Below are 22,825 nucleotides of genomic sequence, written 5' to 3' on the forward strand. Positions count from 1 at the left end.
TGGTAATCATCTGGGACCATAAAGGGGGCGAAGAGAGAAAGCTCCACGAACCTAGCAACATACTGCTGAATGTGGAGGTTCCCCTGAGTAAGGTTGAAAAATTCCTCCGCCTTCACATCCCTGGTGGTGGCGGGGAAGTACAGATCATAGAAGACTTCCTTGAAACGCCTCCATGTCATAACTGTGGGTACTGCCCGCTGCTCTTCCAACAGCTTCACCGCTAGCCACCACAGCTCGGCCTCTCTTGTCAACTTGAAGTTGGTGAAGAGAACCTTCTACTCCTCAGTGCAACTCAGCACTGTCAGTATCTTCTCCATCTCTTGCACCCAATTCTCAACCATGATTGGGTCAATGCCACTCGCAAAAGTAGAGGATTTCAGGCGAGTAAATTGCTCGATCAAACAGCCCTGGTTCACATGTGGGCAGTTTTGTCCCTTGAGGTCCCACCTAATCTCTACCTGTCGAGCTAAACCTCATAGCAGTCTGGAGGTTTCAATCTCATCCCCGCGGGAAGCCCCTAAATCATTATCCCCTCCAGCATCCACGTCTTTACCTCTAGGCTCCATCCTGAAGATAGTACAGAGGCGAGTTTAGAATTTCCATATCTTAACATAACTGGTATAGTTATAACGCAAAGAAACCAGTTTAACATTCAAATCCTCAATGTCAACATCAAACACCCAATTAACCTCAATCATCAAATCAAAACACTTAAATTACCAAAATTCTTTTTTCAAAGGCTTATACCTATAATTCAACCATCCTAATCTTCGAGTTCTAATTTCAAGTTCCAGTCTCTCTGCTCAGAAATATCACAATCGATGGATTTACCATGATTTTCTAGAACTCGCAACTGATTTAGAAAACCACAGAAGACCATCAAGGGGTTTTTGTCTTCAGGCCATGAAACAAAACTCCAAATTTCCTACCAGGATCCTAATCTATCCGTTCCTATCCTCATCCTAACTCGAACCTATACTCTGGTATTAATCCGTCCTAAAGTCTACAGAACCTAACAACTTAAAGCTCTGATACCACTTTGTCACACCCCGAACCCTTTAAGTGGGGCCCGGGGTGTTATGTGTTCCATTCACCTATCTCGGATACCAAAAATACCCTTCACATAGGGAAAATAATTAACTATTATCCATTAAAATACCAGAGTTCTATTCTATACAATCCCAAAAAGTGTATTCATTCACTTTATATTACATAACCAGAATTTAAACATAACTTTTAAATACTTTATATCTTACAACTACTCACAATTACCAAAAAAAAAAAAACCTAAACCCCGCCTTGGAGCTTGCTAAGCTCGATCACCTTATGGACCTGAAAAGTTAATAATTTGCTAGGGTGAGACACTTCTCAGTAAGGATGGAATAAATTATAACAGTGTGGTAGATGAGTTTTTGTGTACACAAAATATATTTGTTTGTTAATCAATAACAATAACTGCTAATACACTTATATACTATACTCACACATACATAACCAATATTTATAGCGAAAGTTCCCGAGGATTTGGGAGATTACACACCCATACAAGTAATGCCCCTTTACTCTAATACCGTTTCTAACTTTACCCTTTTAATTTGGGTGAGGCTACAACTGAAACTTAACAGAGCACTCACGTTACTCGGTGAGCCCTCGGGTAGAGAGTTTTACTTTTCCCTAAACATTTCTACATATAAATTCATATACATATACCCACACACATTCAATGTCAATCACACATTTCAGTCACATCCACGTAGGATACTGCACAAGTTTCACATCCACACAGGATGCAGCACAAGTTCGTCACAATTGACCTTCACTGCTTCATTTCCCAATGACCTATTCATAGTATATCAGTAAAACAAACTCCTCAGGCCTGCCAACATTATATCGTTATTTATACCAGGGAATATAACGAACTCCTCAGGCCTGCCAACGTTATATTGTCATACATACGAATAACCACACAAACAATTCATCCAAACATATCAATTCATTCGCCACAGTAATCACAACCAGTTTATTATGAAGAGTTATTCTCATGCTATATGGTTTGAGTGTTAATCATACTGTTACGTACTCTAAATAATTAATATACCCCACTCACATTGGTTTTTCCCCAAATATGAATTATAATAAAAAATCATTGTTTTCAAATGCCTAATCCATTCAAAAAAATACATATATGCACAGGCTTATATACTCAAAATTAACCTGTTCAAATTTAATAAAAAACTGGTATAATTTATTCCCCACACCTATTTTTCCAAAAAAAAACGACCCAAAATGAACGGGAAAGCAAAACCCTAGCTTTCCGAAACTCGCTGAGGACAGAGACCGACAAGCCAAGAGAAGAGAGACATGACCAGAGAGCAAGCACGAACTCCGATTAGGATTAACAGAGCGAGAGAAACCCGAAAGAAGACCAAATCCCGAAACCCTAGGTTTTTTAAGAGAGAGAGAAAGGAAATTTTCTAAAAAAAATAACTCAACATCTATTTATAAAGTTGCTGCCCTGCACAAATCTATTGACAATTTGACCTGTGTCAGACCCAAAAACACCTTTATATGCTCTCGATAATTTTCCCTACAAGAAAACTGTCGACGATTTTTTCTAAGTCCCACATAACCGTCGACGGTTTGGTCCTGGCCAAACCCTTTTCCTTCCTTTTTCTTTTCTTCTCTTTTCTTTATTTGTTTTCCTTTTCTTTTATTTATTTTTCTTTTATTTTCTAGTTATTACATTCTCCCCTCTTTACAAAAATTTTGTCCTCAAAATTTGCTAACCCAATATTTTTCATTGTAACTTAGAAGTGTATTACCTAACCACGTTTCACATATTTTAATCTACTCTAACATGTGAACAATTGCATCACCTAGAATCAAATGAAACTATCACTTATGCCAAACATAAACACCTTACATTCGCCTCTAGCAATGTTTGCCTCAGTCGAGGTAAGCGTGTAGACACGCACCGGACCGCCATAAGGTACCGTGTTGTTTCTCCAGTTCTGATCACGAGCAGGTGCGTTGATCGACGGTCCACGACAATCTCGAACTTTATGGCCATATCTGCCACACTGATAACACACAATACTCCCACCTCAACACTCTCCCCAATGACTCCAATTACATATAATAAAGTAGGGCGTGATGAATTTTTCCTGTAGTTTCGATCAGCCTATTTGACCTCTGACCCACTGTATCTCTGTCTCCCTTCCATGAACCCTGTTTGAAATCTGCATGGAAGCTGGGAGGCATAGGTCTCTTCCTCTGCTCTGACATCTCTACACCTCTCTACAGGCTCAACTCTGCTACAGTGACTTTATCCACCAGCTCTAAGAAATGATTTACCTGCAAGACTGCCACCTACTCGTGGATCCTTTATTTCAGGCCCCTTTCAAATCTTAGCACCTTTTGGTAATCAGTTGGGACCATAAATGGGGGAAAGCGAGAAAGCTCCATGAACTTAGCAGCTTATTACTAAATGAGGAGGTGCCCTTGAATCAGGTTGAAAAATTCCTCCGCCTTCGCATCCTCGGTGGTGGCGAGGAAGTACCAGTCATAAAAGACTTCCTTGAAATGCCTCCATGTCATAACTGTAGGTACCGCCCGCTACTCTTCTAGTAGCTTCACCACTAGCCACCACCGCTCGACCTGTCCTGTCATCTTGAAGGTGGTGAAGAGAACCTTCTGCTCCTCAGTGCAACTCAATATTGTCAGTATCTTCTCCATCTCTTGCACCCAATTCTCAGTCATGATTGGGTTGGAGCCACCCACAAAAGTAGAGGGTTTCAGGTGAGTAAATTGCTTGATTGAATAGCCCTGGTTCACAGGTGGGTAGTTCTGTCCCTCAGGGTCCCGCCTAATCTCTTCCCTGACCTGCCGAGCTAAACCTCATAGCAGTTTGGAGGTTTCAATCTCATCCCTATTGGAAGCCCCTAAATCATTATCTCCTCCAACGTCCACGTCTTTACCTCTAGGCTCCGTCCTGAAGATAAGACAGAGGCAAGTTTAGAATTTCCATTGTTAGCTTTGGTGTATTCCCAAGAGGGGGGTGAATTGGTATTTGTTAGAATTGGTGAATTCCCAAGAGGGGGGGTGAATTGGAATTTTAAGAAATTTTCTCCTAGGTTAAACTAGATGTAAGTAGAATATTACAACCTAGGGTCTTTCTATGCAGTTCCAAATACGCCAATAAATAGAATATACGAAAGTTTAAATTAAGCACATCATTCACATAATAACATACACGTGCGGTAAATATAAAGTATGGAAATATAACCAAACACACGATATGTTATCGGGGTTCGGCCAATTGTGCCTACATCCCCGCCTCTAACTCGCAAGCCCGAGGATTCCACTAATAGCTCACTTAAGGGAGGAGAGACACCGATTACAACCAGGTCAATTAGCACAGGGCTGACCTCAACCTTAACCACGTCAATTAGCGGGGCTGACCTCAACCTACACGCCTTAACAGGATGGCACATCTAGCTTTCCTAACCGGGTCTAAGCCAATCCAGGACTATTCTAGGGCTAGTCTCCCTCTTCAGGCCCGTGCCTGGAAATACAATAGATGTGTATTACAATGAAATGGTACAATGATTATGCTTTCATGTAAAGCAAATGTGTACCTAGTTACGTTCAATCATATACACTGCCAATGATATAATATGTAAGCTCAGTGTGGTCCAATATTTCAACTCTCAGATATATATATTTACTATCAGTGTAATAAGAGTGTGAGAATATCAATCAAGAAATCTTTGTAGCACAAGATATTCAGGCAAGATGTTAACACAAAGATACTAGCCAAACAATATATATATATATATATATATATATATATATTTCAATAAGCGGATTTTCTCAATTGTATGATGCTTTAGTAATGTATATGTTTGGTTTGCAAAAAGATATTCAATCTTTGTATTCAGCAAAGGATATGTGAGTTAATGAATATTGCAACAACGATTTTATCACATAAACAAATATCTCTTCAAATATTTTTCAAGATAAAGGCATAATAGATATTTGAAAATGTTTAAGAAGTTTTTGCAATCCAAAAACAAATACAAACTTCTCAAGATATTGTAATGAATATGCAATACTCAAAAGTTTTATACAAGTCTTCTTAGGAGAGACTTATTAACAAAATCCCCTAAGAACACTTAGGTTTAGCTCTCGTACAAATCAAATCAATTTAATTTAAATGGGAGAGCAAAACTTTCTAATCAAGCACTCAGTCAACTTACAGAGAGTTTGAGCAATAAGAGAGTATAAGTATGAGTGGTTGGGGCTTAGATATGAGTATTATAGGATTTGGAAATTTCAGAGAATTTCTCCTAATTAAATTGGCTAATCTCCTATATTTTGCACAAATGATCTTATATATATAAACATGGGAAGAGATATGACTGTTAGAGACCTATTGGGTATTATTAGGAAAGTTTAATGACATTTCAAATATTTTAGCCCTGTTTAAAAAATGTTTAACCGCGGTAAAAATCAGGGCAACCCAAGAGGTCCGGTCGACTAGAATAGTTTCCGTCGACCAAAGTTCATATGGCTCGGTCGACCAGGGCATTTTTGAACGGAAGACTCGATCGACCGAAAGAGGGCGATTTCCCATTTTACCGAGGTTCGGTCGACCAGGACATTTTGAACTAAATGGTTCGGTCGAACAGACAGTTGGGATTTCTCCCGAGGACCCTCAGTCGACGAGGTAGTTGCAATACAAATTTGGCTCGGTCGACCAAACAGTCAAATTGTTGACCAGAGAGGGTTTCGGTCGACCAAGGGATTTGAACTACTCTGGTTCGGTCGACCAGGACCTTGGTCAACTGTTGACCCAGGCCTATTTCGGTCGACCAGGGCAGAGTGAACTGCCAAAGTCGGTCGATCGAAAGTGTACAATGTATGCATTTCAGTCCTGTCTTGAAACACATAAACCTTATTCAAGTGCCTAACAATCAAAGGTGCAATGGTGTGTGTCCTAGGGTCATTTTTGTCCAAAAAAAAGACACCAAAATAATCCAATGTCGGTCAACCGAAAGGTAAACCCTAAGGTCTTTCTAAGGTCATTTTTCATTATGGTTGGTTTGAGCTTACGTATTATCATGCATGTGATGTGTGTGAGCTTATTACAAACCAAAGACCCTAATTAACTATTACAGACCAATTTTACAAATGAATATATTACAATTGAAAATAATAATTGGTCTTCGGCCATTACTTGCTTTGTGCCCATCTCGATCTTAACAACTTTAGTTCCTGCACAAAACCTCAAACACCCATTAGATACAATGAGTATTTGTCATAATCAAAACCGGGCGTGACCTATAAGGTCAACAGTATTTAAAAATTTTATCCCCTAGGTCAACCCACTAATCAACAGTATTACACAAGCCTAAGGTCAATTTAGGGCATGTAATATAAATCAATGCAAATATACAATGGAACTTAAACTGCAATAGAAATTTAATCAAGCATGCACAATAAAGTAGTAAAGGAGACGACACCTAGAAATGTTATCGAGGTTCGGCTAAATTGCCTACATCCCCGCCTTGGCTAACAAGTACAAGGATTACCATTATAAGCTCACTTAACGGGTGGGGCGGCACCTATACAAATCAGGTCAATTAGCACAGGGCTAACCTCAACCTTTACAACCAGGTCAATTAAGATAGGGCCGACCTCAACCTACACAATCCTTACTGGGCTGGATTACCGTGCAACAATATTCTCTCAAATAGATGATACAGAAATAGTGCTTTAATGTAAAGCATATATGTAAACAATTTGCGCACGTTCACATACACATCAATAACATGGATATAGCGTAAGCTTAGTGATAGTTTTGTGCAATCAACACCCAATCACAATATAATTAGTAAGATGCTCAACAGTGTTCCACACAAGCAATATCTTGGAATCTAAACAAGGTATTTCAATAGCACATCAATATTCCAAGTATACGAATCAGATAAACAAACTAATTTAAGAAAGTTTCCTTCAAAGTAATATGCATAAAACTAGTTTGAAAATGTTTGCTTGTTTGAAAGAATTTTTGCACATCAAAAATCAAGCTATTGGACACTTGCAACAAAGATGCAAATATCCTAAGCTTCCTTGGTTTAATCCCACACAAGATTTATAATATGAAAATCTGTGGGATAAACCTAAGCTAAACTCCCCGAAAAATTATCTCAATCACATAAACAAGTGGGAGTATTTAGCAAAGAATAGCAATCATAATAACTCTCACAATATCATAATATATCAAAGGAATGGAAATTAGAGAGTATTTGGCCAAAGAGTGTATTTTCAAAAGAGAGAATATTTTGGCTAATCTCCTTGCTAATCTTGCAAATGAAGTCATATTTATAGCCAGGGGTAAAAATATAACCGTTTGGGATATGATGGAAATAATTAAAAAAGTCACAAATGATTAAAAAGCAATTAGCACGAAATAGCCCTGTTTACCTGCGATTAAACTAATTTTAACCGAGCGAGGTTTGGGTGGCTGAACCTTGGTTCGGTTGCCCGACCTGACTCAGTAATAAAAGGTATTCAACGCAGTTCGGTCGCCCGGATAGTGCTTCGGCAGCCCAAATTAAAGTCAGTAGCGTTTTTTCGTGACTTCAAGTGCCTAGTTCAATGTTCAGTGGGCCGAACCCATGTGTTCGGTCGCCCGGGGGCCTTTTTGAGCTAATATGGTCGATCACCCGAGTTGGTAAACTGTCCCTTTCGAGGCGTTTGGGCACCTGAGGAAGATAAGTACATTTTAATTCGGTCGTCCAAGAGCCTGGTCAACATTTTGACTTGTCAACGTTCGGGCACCCGAGGAGTTTTGTGCTCCAAGGGTTCAGTCGCCCGAGCTCTCTCAAGTTGCTTAGATTTGTTCAATTTTAGCACAGATTTAACACTCATGTATATTATATGATGTGTGTGTGAGTGTTGGGACCTAGAGTCATACTAGGGTCTTTTCAAGGGCCGTTTTGAGATAGTCCCAAAAATCCGTCGTCGGTCGACTGAAGGGTGCCCTAAAGTCATTCAACTCCTATGGTCATTTTGAGCTTACCATATATCCAATATGCATGATGTGCAGGTAAGATAAATACAAACCACAACCCAAGTTACTATTATAGACCCATATTATAGACATTGAATTTACAATTACAAAATGCAAGTCTTCAGGGTCTTCTTGTTGTTTCAAGTGTCATTCTTTGAGATGCTCATCTAAGCCTGCACAAATACTTGAAAACCATCAAATACCTAAGTATTTGTCATTATCAAAACCGAGTGTGACCAATAAGGTCAACATCCATATCTTAACAAAACTGGTACAGTTATAAGGCAAAGAAACCAGTTTAACATTCAAATTCTCAATGTAAACATCAAACACCCAATTAACCTCAATCATCAAATCAAAATACTTAAATTACCAAAATTCTTTTTCAGAGGCTTATACCTATAATTCAACCATCCTAATCTTCAAGTTCCAGTCTCTCTACGCGAAAACATCACCGTCAATAGATTTAACATGATTTTCTAAAACTCGTGACTGATTTAGAAAACCACAGAAAATCATCAAGTGGTTTTTGTCTTCAATCTATGAAACAAAACTCCAAATTTCCTACTAGAATCCTAATCTACTCGTTCCTATCCTCGTTCTAACTTGAACATATACTTTGGTATCAATCCATCCTAGAGTATACAGAACCCAACAACCTAAATGTCACGACCCGAACCCGAAAATGGGACCCAGGGGTGAAAATGTAATCTAACATGTGCATGTATCCAACAAATCATCTAAAGATACAGTACAATGAATGAGGGTCCGGCCTCGTGGGATTCCAAGGCACCCTATACACATCCATGTACAGCAGAATATACACAGCAAAAGAAAGTCATTCTATACATAATCTGTATCATACCAGAGTCTATACAAAGGATTCAAACTCCACAAAAACAGCACAAACCCAGGTGGCAACCAAAACTCCAAAAAGACCACCCAGCACAAGCTTAGGACTTACCCAGGTACCTCCCGCAGTACACCGACCACTATGCTCCCACACCAATAAGCTAGCTCTGGTTACCCGAAGGACATGAAAAATATGTACGTACAGCAGGGGTGAGACACCTCTCAGTAAGGAAGAATATAGGTTATATCGATGTGTGGCATTCGAGGATACACGGCGTCACCGGCACATGGCTTGTCCCGGCACATGGCTAGTCCCGACACATAGCTAGTCCCAGACTCCCATGGCATCGTACCTAAACAAACTGGTGGATCCACACCCTTTGGTGATCAGCCGGTAAGGCTCACGCCCTCGGATATAAAGCCGGACACTCTTGCCAAACATGGCCTAGTGATTTCACACGCCCATGGATATAGAGCCGAACACTCTCATTACCTGGAACAACTCAGAACCCAATTCAAATTGCATTTCATAAAACACAACTATGCATGCTCATATAACCAAACATACCACACCCATTTGGTAATCTAAAATCATGGTTTTCCAAACATATACAGTTTAAATAAAGTCAAGGCATGACCATCCCTATTACACAGTATAAATCATCATATACATACGGTTTCCAACAAAACCAGGGATGCAATCCAATACCCTTTTTTTCCCAAAATCGTAACCACGAAAAACCTATAGTTTTACCTATTAGATTCCCCCAAATAAGTAACCAAAATGTACACAGGACAGTGAACCATAGTTCTACTGAGTCTAATTCCAAAAATAATCGACATAAGCAAGATTCCCCTTACCTTTCCCCAAATAGTAAATCTCGAACACCAAGGCCCCTAAACAACGAACCGAGTTTCAAAACCTACATACCATAATACAAAATATACTCACAACCCTATTCTCTGCACAACTACTAAATCAGAACTAAAAATCGAGCCTTACCTTGATTTTAGGCTAAAACCCGGAAATACCTGAAACGGAGATCCAATCCATAAATAGTGTAGAAAATCCTTCCACGATCCTCATGGTAACTTCGGATCAACGATTCCCGCAACGAACAACGAAGAAATCTCGAGATATGGAGAGTAGGTTGAGTTTCTAGAGAGATAGAGAGAGAAAATGAGATTTCTTAGCTAAGAAGTAATGAAAATATCTATTTATAGTACCTTTGACTCAGCAGTCCTAATCGACGAATGGCGTCCTCGTCGATGAGCCTATGCAGGCACCTCGTCGATGAAGCGGCAACCTAGTCGACGAGCTTGAGATTCCCGATTTCCCGAAACCTCTCAGCTTCTCCTTGTCGACGAGCCTCTGAATTTCGTTGACGAGAAACACATGAACTTCGTCAACGAACTTTGGCTTCGTCAACGAAGCCTACTAAATTCCCAATTTTCCCCTCTCTTAATTAATTAAACCCACCCATCATGGTTTGGGTTCTTACAACCTCCCCTCCTTACAAAAATTTCTTCCTCTAAATTTTCCATCTCTCATTCATAAACTTATATATACAACCACACATATACACGCAACTCTAGAAAGAAACTGGCAACTACTACAACGCAACCCCATCACAATATATACATACCCTCACTTATGCCGGAGGAATGTTGTGGTTACATAAACAACCGTCTCAGGAGTTCACAATACACACACTCCCCAAGACCAACCACCTATTCCAATACAAGTAGGGTAACGTACATAACTAAAAATAATTGCAGATAGTTCTTGCGTATTTCAGTTTCCAGCTCCCAAGAAGCTTCCTCAATCTCATGATTTTGCCACAATACCTTCACTAACGGTATGTCTTTGGTACGTAGCTTTTGAACTTTATGGTCCAGAATCTGAACAAGTATCTCCTCATACGCTAAAGTATCCCCAATCTCCACATCTTCATAGCTAATAACATGTGAAGGATCCAACACATACCTTCTCAACGTGGATATGTGGAACACATCGTGGATCCTCGAGAGTGCTGGGGGTAGTGCAATCCTGTAGGCTAGTGGACCCACTTGCTCAAGAACCTTGAATGGTCCGATATACCTCAAGCTGAACTTGCCCTTCTTCCCAAATCTCATCACCCCTTTCATCGGAGCAATCCTCAAAAATACCTTACCCCCTCCCCCCACCTCAAACTCTAATTCTCAGCGGCGAACATCTGCGTAACTCTTTTGCCGACTCTGACCTGATTTAATCCTTTCTCGGATCAAACCCACCTTCTCAGAAGCCTACTACACAAGTTCAGGTCCTAACACCTAACGTTCACCAACCTCATCCCAATACAAAGGAGATCGGCACCTCCGACCATACAAAGCCTTGAATGGTGTCATCCCAATGATAGCCTAGAAGCTATTGTTGTAGGCAAACTCCACGAGTGGTATAAATTGTATCCAGCTACCACCGAAATCTAACACACAAGCTTGCAACATATCCTCCAAGATCTGTATCTTCCTTTCCGACTGTCCATCAGTCTTGGGGTGGAACGTTGTACTGAACGTAAGCTTCATCCCCAGTGCTTCCAGCAAGCTTGTCCAGAATTGAGAAGTAAACCTCGGGTCTCGATCTGATACAATGGACACTGGTACCCCTGGCATCCTAACTATCTCATGCATGTACATATCTGCTAGCTTATTCAAAGGGTAGCTAACCTTCATCGGTATGAAGTGAGCAGATTTCGTCAACCTGTCCACGATCACCCAGGTAGCATTCTGCCCGTGAAGTGCTGGTGGCAATCTGGTCACAAAATCTGTGGAAATATGCACTCATTTCCACACCGGAATAGCTAAGGGTTGTAACGACCCTTTCGGCCTCTGATGTTCAGCTTTCACCTACTGACACGTCAGACATTGATCCACGAACTGAGCAATCTACCTCTTCATACCACTCCACCAGAAGGTCTCGCGCAAGTCCCGATACATCTTTGTACTACCTAGATGTATCGTATACAAAGAACGATGTGCTTCCTCCAGAATCGTCCTTCTGATTTCATCGTCGTTCGGAACACATAACCTGGTCCTAAACCTCAACACACCTCCCTCAGAGATGTTGAACTCTGTAGCCAATCCTTGTTGTACCTTTTCCCTAACCTCTGTCAACTCCGCATCATTAGCCTGCGCGACTTTTATACGCCCAAACAAAGTCGGTTGGACCACCAAACTAGCAAGGTAAGCCTGATGATCACCATGCACTAACTCTATACCTAAGCTCTCCAGATCTTTTCTAATGTGACGCTGAGCTACAACTGCAGATACTGCCACATGATCCGACTTCCTGCTCAACGCATCGGCTACCATATTAGCTTTCCCTGGGTGATAACTAATGGTGCAATCGTAGTCCTTAATCAACTGAAGCCGCCGTATTTGCCTCATATTCAGCTCCTTCTACGTGAAAAAGTACCCGAGACTTTTGTGATCAATGAAAATCTCGCATTGCACACCATACAAATAGTGTGCCAGATCTTTAGTGCATATACAACAGCAGCCAACTCCAGATCGTGCGTAGGGTAATTCTTCTCATAATCCTTTAGTAGCTAAGAAGCATACACTATTACCTTACCTTACTACATAAGCATGCATCCCAAACCTTTCAGAGACGCGTCACTATAAATCACAAGTCTGCCCGAAGGAATGGTCAAAACCAAAGCAGTAACTAGATGGTACTTCAACTCTTGAAAACATTGCTCGTAATCATTGGTCCATTCAAACTTTACCCCCTTCCTAGTCAATCGATTCAGAGGCAACTTAGAAAACCCTTCCATGAACCGACGATAATAACCTTCCAGACCCAGAAAACTCCGAACCTCCTGCACACTCTTTAGCCTCACCCAGTTGACCACAGCTTCAATCTTGCTAGGATCAACTGATATACCATCACCAGCTACTACATGGCCTAAGAATGTCACATGATTCAACCAGAATTCACACTTATTTAGTTTAGCATACAACTTCTTCTATCGCAGAATCTGTAATACTAACCTCAGATGGTTCTCATGCTCTTCCGTACTCCTTGAGTATACCAGAATATCATCAATGAATACCACTACAAACTGGTCTAGGTACTCATGGAAAACCCTGTTCATCATATCCATGAACACTGCCGGAGCATTGGTCAACCCAAATAACATAACCAAGAACTCATAGTGGTCATATCTGGTTCGGAAAGCAGTCTTCGCCACATCCTCAGATCTGACCCTCACTTGATGATACCCTGACCGTAGGTCAATCTTCGAAAAGACCTGCGTACCTCGCTATTGGTAAAAAAGATCATCTATACAAGGCAATGGATAGCGATTCTTCACAGTTACCTTATTAATCTCACGGTAATCAATGCACATGCGCATCGACCTGTCCTTCTTCTTTACAAACAGTACTAGAGCTCCCCAAGGCGAAACACTAGGTTGAATAAAACCCCTGTCCAGTAATTCCTGCAACTGTTCCTTCAACTCTCAAAGTTTCGCTAAAGCCATCCGGTACGGAGCTTTAGAGATCAATGCCTTGCCAGGCAGCAACTCTATCGCGAACTCCACCTCACGAACTGGAGGTAAACCGGGTAAATCTTCTAGAAACACATTCGGGAACTCACTGACTACCCGAATCCTCGAGCCTCAACTCATACCGCGGTGATTCCCTCACACAAGCCAGGTAACCCTAATCTCCGTCCAAGAGTAACCTTCTCACATGCAGTGCCAATAGAACCTATGGCGTCGAACGCACATACGATCCCACAACCTCATACTCCTATTCCCCAAGAGGTCTGAACACTACCACCTTCCGACGACAGTCAATCATAGCATAACTGAAGAATAGCCAATTCATCCCCAGTATGACATCAAACCCTAACATGTCGTATACTACAAGGTTCGTCGGTAGCAACTTCCCCTAACTTACCACTGGGCAGTCTTCCAACATCCTTCTACAGAATGATACACTCCCAGATGGTGTGGCTACAGATAATACTTCATCCATGACTTGGGTCTCCACCCCATACAATTTCATAAAATTAACAGAGATAAAGGAGTGTGTCGCACCCGAATCAAATAAAACCACAGTTCTATTTAAAAGCAACATCATAGTACCTGTCACCACATTCCCCGCATGCTCAGCATCCGCTGGGGTAAGCGAATACACTCGTTCCAGAGTTGTGTTCGCCTGATATGTTCTCTAGGATACCTGATTACTTCCCCAATTCTGACTCGAAGAACACGTACCCCTCTTTGGCATGTGACAATCCCGAGCCATGTGACCTGACTGGCCACAGTTGTAACAGTTACCCCCAAACGACTAGCACTCACCGCTATGCCATCTGCGGCACCTAGTACAACAATCACCCGACTCGCTTGTCTGAGAACCCTAATACTCAGTATTCTGACGGTAACCCGAGCCCCTGTTCCTCTTCTTCCACGATCCCTGACGAGATTCGGACTGAGAACCTGAAGGTACTAACCTCTTCTTCGGCTCCTGATCCACCTCGTCCTCTCAGATACCAGTCTCAATCATAGTGGCTTTATCCACCAAAACCAAGAACTCACAGATATGAAGCATACCCATTAGTCTGCGGATATCCTTCCTCAAGCCCTTCTCGAACCTCTGAGTCTTCTCATACTTGTTCGAGATCAAACATGGCGCAAATATGGATAGCTCTATATACCGAGTAGCATACCCCTACACCATCATATTCCCCTGAGTCAAAGCAAAAAACTCATCCGCCTTACCATCACGCACAGAAGCCGAGAAGTATTTGTCGAAGAACGCCTCCTTAAAACGGCTCCATGTCATCTCCACTGGACCGGCTCTCTGCTTCTCCAGCAAGCTCACCGCAGTCCACCATCGAGCTAGAAGGTAGCATAGAGGACTCGCTGCTTATCTGTGCAGTGCAGGACCTCCAAGATTCTCTCAGTCTTCTCCACCTAGTCCTCTACTATCATTGGGTCATGTCCCCCAGAGAACGTTGGAGGATGCATGTGTGTGAACCTCTCAATGGTGCACCCTGCAGCAATAGGAGAGCTTTCACGTCTCCTAACACTCCACCCAATCTCCCACAAAACCTGCCTCGTCAAGCCTCGAGGCACATACGAAGACTCATCACTGGCAGTCTCCTCAGAGTCACTTCCCAGGTCATTATCCTTGGGCTCCATTCTGAAAACACAATAGGAATTTATTAATACTCCTACAACATATATAGTCAACACAAACTAATGGTGTTAGCTACTTCTTGCCAAGTCCAGGTTTGTTCTATCACAACGACACGAAAGTCGTCAATGCTCTGCCCTACTTTTACTGAAATCGTCATTCCAGGAAAAACACGGAATACAGCCTACAAGTCTCGGTCTAGCAACAGAACAACCCTCAACCAACTCTACCCACATCCAACATCCTATACTCTGGTATGTACTTACAGCTAAGCCTAACTAAGTTTACAAGACCTAACAACCTGGTTAGCTCTGATACCAAACTATCATGCCCCAAACCCGAAAATGGGACCCTGGGGTGAAAATGTAATCTAACATGTCCCTGTATCCAACAAATCATCCAAAGATACAGTACAATGAATGAGGGTCCGACCCTGTGGGGTTCCAAGGCACCCTATACACATCCATGTGCAGCAGAATTTACACAGCGGAAGAAAGTCATTCTATACATAATATGTACCATATCAGAGTCTATACAAATGAGTCAAACTCTACAAAAACAACACAAACCAAGATGGCAACCAAAACTCCCAAAAGACCACCTAGCACAAGCTTAGGACTTACCTAGGTACCTCTCGCAGTACACCGACCACTACACTCCCACACCAATAAGCTAGCTCCGGTTACCCATAGGACATGAAAAATATGTACATACAGCAGGGGTGAGACACCTCTCAGTAAGGAAGAATACAGGTTATATCGGTGTGTGGCAATCGAGTGTTATCATGATAGCAATACATACACAGTTAAATGCAGCTCCAGTACTAATTTCACAGCAGTGCATACAAGCACACACCCACATGATCAAGCAACCTGGTGTCGTCACACCCTTCAGCCCGAAGCTGGACCGCGATACCCGGCGTCAACCCATAACCGACCCACGATACACGGCGTCACCAGCACATGGCTAGTCCCAGACTCCCATGGCATCGTATCAGCACAAACTGGTGGATCCACACCCTTTGGTGATTAGCCGGTAAGGCTCACGCCCTCGGATATAGAGCCGGACACTCTAGCCAAACATAGCCTAGCAATTTCATACGCCCACGGATATAATGTCGGACACTCTTAGTACTTGGAACAACTCAGAACCCAATTTCAATTGCATTCCACAAAACACAACTATGCATACTCATATAACCAAACATACCACACCCATTTGGTAATCTAAAATCATGGTTTTCCAAACATATACAGTTTTAAAAAAGTCAAGGCATGACCATCCCTATTACACAATATAAATCATCATATACATATGGTTTTCCAACAAAACCAGGGATGCAACCCAATACCTCCTTTTTCCCAAAACTGTAACCACAAAAAACCCATTGTTTTACCCGTTAGATTCCCCCAAATAAGTAACCAAAACACACACAGGACCGTGAACCACAGTTCTTCCGAGTCTAATTCCAAAAATAACCGACATAAGCAAGATTCCCCTTACCTTTCCCCAAACGGTAAATCCCGAACACCAAGGCCCCTAAACAGCGAACCGAGTTTCAAAACCTATATACCACAATATAGAATATACTCACAACCCTATTCTCTACACAACTACTGAATCGAAACTGAAAACCGAGTCTTACCTCGATTTTGGGCTAAAACCCGGAAACACCCCAAACGAAGATCCGATCCGTAGATATTGTAGAGAATCCTTCCATGATCCTCGTGGTAACTTCAGATCAACGATTCCCGTGTTGAACAGTGAAGAAATCTAGAGAGATGGAGAGTAGGTTGAGTTTCTAGAGAGATAGAGAGAGAAAATGAGATTTCTTAGCTGAGAAGTAATGAAAATATCTATTTATAGTACCTTTGACTCAGCCATCCTCGTCGAGGAATGGCGTCCTCGTCGACGAACCTATGTAGACACCTTGTCGATGAAGCAGTGACCTCATCGACGAGCCTAAGATTCCCGATTTTTCGAAACCTCTCGGCTTCTCCTCGTTGACGAGCCTCTAAATTTCGTCGACGAGAAGCACATGGACTTCATCAACGAACTCTGGCTTCATCGACGAAGCCTACTAAATTCCCAATTTGCCCCTCTCTTAATTAATCAAACTAACCTATCACGGTTCGGGTTCTTACACTAAAGCTCTAATACCAATTTGTAACACCCAAACCCACCACGTGGGGCCCAGGGTGTTATGTGTTCCATTCACCTATCTTAGATGCCAAAAATACCATTCATGCAACGAAAATAATTAAACATTATTCATTAAAATACCAAAGTTATATTCTATACAATCCCAAAAAGTGTATCCATTCACTTTATATTACATAACCAGGAATTTAAACATAATTTTAAATACTTTATATCTTACAACTACTCACAATTACCAAAAAAAAAAACTAAACCCCGCCCTAGAGCTTGCTAAGCTCGATCACCTGATGGACTTGAAAAGTTAATAATAATGCTGGGGTGAGACACTTCTCAGTAAGGATGGAATAAATTATAACAGTGTGTGGCAGATGAGTTTTAGTGTACACAAAATATATTTGTTTGTTAATCAACAACAATAACTGCTAATACACTTATATGCTATACCTATACATACAAAACCAACATTTATAGTGAAAGTTCCCAAGGATTGGGGAGATTACACGTCCATACATGTAACACCCCTTTGCTCATATACCATTTGTAACTTTGCCCTTTTAATTTGGGTAAGGCTACAACTGATACTTATCAGGGCACTCACCTTACTTAATGAGCCATCGGACGGAGAGTTTTACTTCACCCTAAACATTTATACATATAAATTCACATACATATACCCACACACATTCAACATCAATCACACATTTCAGTCACATCCACACATGATACTGCACAAGTTTCACATCCACATAGGATACTGCACAAGTTTCACATCTATATAGGATACTGCACAAGTTCATTACAATCAACCTTCACTGCTTCATTTCCCAATGACCTATTCATAGTATATCAGTAAAACAAACTCCCTAGGCCTGCAAACGTTATATCGTGATTTATATCAGGCAATATAACAAACTCCTCAGGCCTACCAACGTTATATTGTGATACGTACGAATAACCACACAAACAATTCATCCAAACATATCAATTCATTTACCACAGTAATCACAACCAATTTATTATGAAGAGTTATTCTTATGCCACATGGTTTAAGTGTTAATCATACTTTTACATACTGTAAATAATTAATATACCCCACTCACATTGGTTTTTCCCAAAATATGAATTATAATAAAAAATCATTGTTTTCAAATGCCAAATTCGTTCAAAAAGCATACATATATGCACAGGCTTATATACTCAAAATTAACTGGTTCAAATTTAATAAAAAACTGGTAAATTTATTCCCCTCACCTATTTTTCCAAAAACGACCCAAAACGAACAGGAAAACAAAACCCTAGCTTTTCGAAACTCGCTAAGGACAAAAACCGACAAGCCAAGAGAAGAGAGACATGACCAGAGAACAAGCATGGACTCTGATTAGGATTAAGAGAGCAAGAGAAACCCGAAAGAAGACCAAATCCCAAAACCCTAGGTTTTTTAAGAGAGAGAGAGAGAGAGAGAAAGGAAATTTTCTAAAAACAATAACTCAACATCTATTTATAGAGTTGTTGTCCCACACAAAACCGTTGACGGTTTCCCTGAAACTGTCAATAGTTTGGCCTACCCTTCAATGAGGAAAGGCAAGTTGAACTTCTACAAAATATTAGATACAAAATATTTTCACACTTTAAATGGTATAAAGACACATTCTTAACATGAATATTTATGAAAACATACTGTAACACAAAATATTGAAAAGAAAAATTCATAAATGAATTACTAACTTTGTTTGCCCAAAATGTGAGAAAGAATAGGGCAAAATACAAAGATTGTGACACATATCAACAAATTGATTTAGGAGATTGGACGTATGGTGAAATAATCCATATTGTTAATATGACAGGAATTAAGTTATGTAGTGACCTAAGGTTAAAAAAGCAAAATTAACAAAAGAATTAGGCAATTGGTGTGAACAATTTGGATTTGACAAAATAACAGCAAAAACGAAAAAGAAATCAAAATGACGACAGATTAAAATTTCAAAACCTAGAGTTTATAGAAGATACAAAAATTATAAGAAAAAAAAAAGAACAATATGAAAAAACCTAAAAAACAAATTAAATCAAAAAGGAAGAAAACTTCCAAGTATTATATGAAAGGCAAAGGAAGGTGTTACATATGGGGGTAGTAAAGACCACTATGCAAACAAACGCAAATTTAAGCAACATGTTACTAATCTAGAAATTGATTAGGAGGTCAAATAGAAAATTTTCAATCTTTGTTCGATAACCTTCATGAATCATCATCCTCAAATCTATCTTCCGATGGTGATTTATTAGCAATCAATATGACCTCTTCTGATGAATCCCCTATCGAAGAATCACAATGTTGGGGAAAACAATTATGTTTTTGCCAAAAACAAATAAATGTCTTAGATAAAGAAGATTACAAATTATTTCTAGAAATGATAGACAATACTGAAGACCCAATACAAAAGAGAGTTTACATAAGAAAGTTAAGGTAAATTAGAGATGCCAGAGATGGTCCTAAATAAAAGTGAAAGTTCAAACAAGAATTAGTTATTTGAAAATTTCCCTCTCAAATAAAGGCTTCCTAGTTTTGAAGAAGAAGTCTTAGAAAAATTTAAGGCAAAACCTAGGAAGACCACCATCCAAGACTTACAAAAAGAAATAAATAATTTGAAAAGAGAAATTAAAATCCTTAAACAAATTACTCAAGAATTATAGGAACAGATTTATGAAAAGCAAACAAAAAAACCAAATCTCTCTGATTCAGGATCAGAATCTGACAAATATAATACTTAAAATGGGCAAAAAAATTTCATAAACCTAATGGAAAAATTATCATCCAAAAGTGGTTTTGTGAAACAGAAATTAGAATAAAGTCAAGCTTTTTAAGGAAATTTTTAGCCCGTATTGATTTCAATTGTATTAGGGAAGGATTAATCCCCACCAAATATTTTTAAAAAATAATAGAGACTTTATATGGAGCAAATAAACAAAAACTTCAAATAAATAATAAAATTCCCATGAAAAGAGTATGTAATCAGAGAGTATGTTTCAATATAAGTTTCATACTCGTAAAAACAATAACACACCCAGTAATCTTGGGTTTGCCATTTTTTTTCTCTTTTAACCCCATTCAGAATCACAAATGAAGGAATCTTAACCAATTATGCTGGCAAAGAAATCTTAAATCTCTTAAGAAAATATCCATAAGCAATGAAAAACAAATAAATTTAGTTATCCAAGAGAAAAACAATCATCTTAATTTTCTAAAAGAAGACTTGCAATATGAAAAAAAAAAAAAGGATTAGAAAACAAAGAAATCCAAGAAAGAATTTAATAAATAATGAAATATGTTCAGATTTACCAAATGCTTTTTGGCAAAGAAAATAACATATAGTTAAATTGCCTTATGAAAAAGAATTCACTAATACAAACATTCCTACAAAGGGTAGGTCAATACAAATGTTTCCAAAAATATTCGAATATTGTAAAAAAGAGATACGAGATTTATTAGACCAAAATTTGATTAAAAAAATCAAAATCTCCGTGGAGTTGTGCGGCATCTGAAATTGAAAAAGGTTTATAATTTATTATTAATCTAGGAGCACCTCTTTCAATTTCAGATGCCGCATAGATCCATGGAGATTTTGATTTTCTAATCAAATTTTTGTCTAATAAATCTTATATCTCTTTTTTGCAATATTCTAATATTTTTGGAGACATTTGTATTGGCCTAACCTTTGTAGGAATGTTTTTTCATTAGTGAATTCTTTTTCATAAGGCAATTTAACTATATGTTTTTTTCTTTGCCGAAAAGCATGCGAGGGAGGGGGCACCAGCTGGAGTTACTTCGAAGACACCGGAACCCTAATACTAAAACCCCTCCTTTTGACATCGTTTGATGTCCAAATTCAACATTTTCACCACCATATGACTCCTTTCGATCGTAGGAATATTTTTCTAACAAAAAATACAACCTAAACCTCACAAAAAATGACATGTAACCTTTGGGCTGACCATCGCTAGCAATAGTGGGGACGACCAAACTCTAGGCTCTTTGAAGCCCCTTCAGCTATTTTCCCCCCATTTTGAACCTAGGGATCTTATTTTTCCTATTTTCTAACCTTTGGACACCCCATGCACATAAAAGATAGCTTTTCGAAGTTCTTTCTTCTCCCCACTTTTTTCGGTCAGCGAAGGTCTTCGACCACCTCTCTCATTCTCTTTTCTCTCTCTAAATCATCCCAACTACTTTCCCTTTACCTAATCTTGACCTCCTAGCAAAGAGAACAAATGTCTTAAAATACAAAAAAACCTAACTTTCAATGAAAATATGGCTGACACCGTAGATTTAACAAGCTTACCTTCTCTTTCTCTCTCTCTCTCTCTCTAGCTTGACCCCCCCCCCCCCAAAAAACTATTGAGAGCATAGATTTTATAAGGATGAGGGATCTAGCATGCCCTAGCTTCCAAAATTTCAAAATTGTCCCTTACCTTTGAATAAAATGCTCTCTTTGCCCTTGCAAGGTGTTTAGGCAACACACATGGCTTATCCTTGATTAATAATCTATTTAAAATAGGGATAACTCCCATTTTTAACTAATAATGACCCCAAATCATGAATTTGGAGCTTCAAAACACTATGAATGCATGGTTTGCTTACTGTACCATCGGGAGTGAGACCTAGACTTTAGTTGACAACTCTTGAACTCAAATTCACCCTTAATTGCTCATTAGTTTTCAAACTAAATCAAATTTTAGATAAATTTACCCTAAACAAAATATGGTGTCAACACCTCTATTTATAATATATGCCAAGTACAGTTATTTTTACGCACTAACATAGCAATAACACGAAGGTAATGGTAAACAACTAGAGTAACTAGTAATAAATGGGATGGGTTGTGAAAAGGGAGATATGTTACCGCCAATGGGCCTCCAATGCAATCAAAAAATTATAAATAGTTATGAAATATTTATGAGATATTCAATATATTTTTTATTTGAAAATGTTAGTCATGCTCCAAATTTGTACTCCAAATACATGCTCCATATGTGGTTCTTGATATGCTATGTCATGTGTCTTAATTTTAAGAATTTGACATTTCATGATAAAATGTACGGACCGGGTCTGAATTGGACCGGACCTGGGTGTGGCCTGGACCTATGACACAGGGCTGATTTGAGAAGCGGATCTGCTGGACTTCAAATCAGAATCTGTGAAGAGAAATAGATTCTGCACAAATTAACTAAAAAAAAAAACTGCTTTGGATTGGGCTTTTGAAAACAAAGCATTGTATAGTTGAGGAAAATAGCCCAAATCTGATCCTACAAAAGAGAATGTGTAGATTGTGCACCTCAACAGTTCGACAAAATGCCCAATGAAAACAGAAATTAAATTGGACAGGTTGATTGAACCAAGTGGAGAAAAATTAGCATCACAATAATCTCATAATCAAGAACAGTAGAATTTTGAAAAATAAAACTCACTCAACATTTGACAATAACGTTGATGTGAGAGAAGATGAAAGAAGAAAAAAAAAAAAAAAACAAGCTCTACTTTGTGGTATTCAAAGACAG

Source organism: Malania oleifera, chromosome 6 (assembly GCF_029873635.1).
Source record: "Malania oleifera isolate guangnan ecotype guangnan chromosome 6, ASM2987363v1, whole genome shotgun sequence".
Lineage (NCBI taxonomy): Eukaryota > Viridiplantae > Streptophyta > Magnoliopsida > Santalales > Ximeniaceae > Malania > Malania oleifera.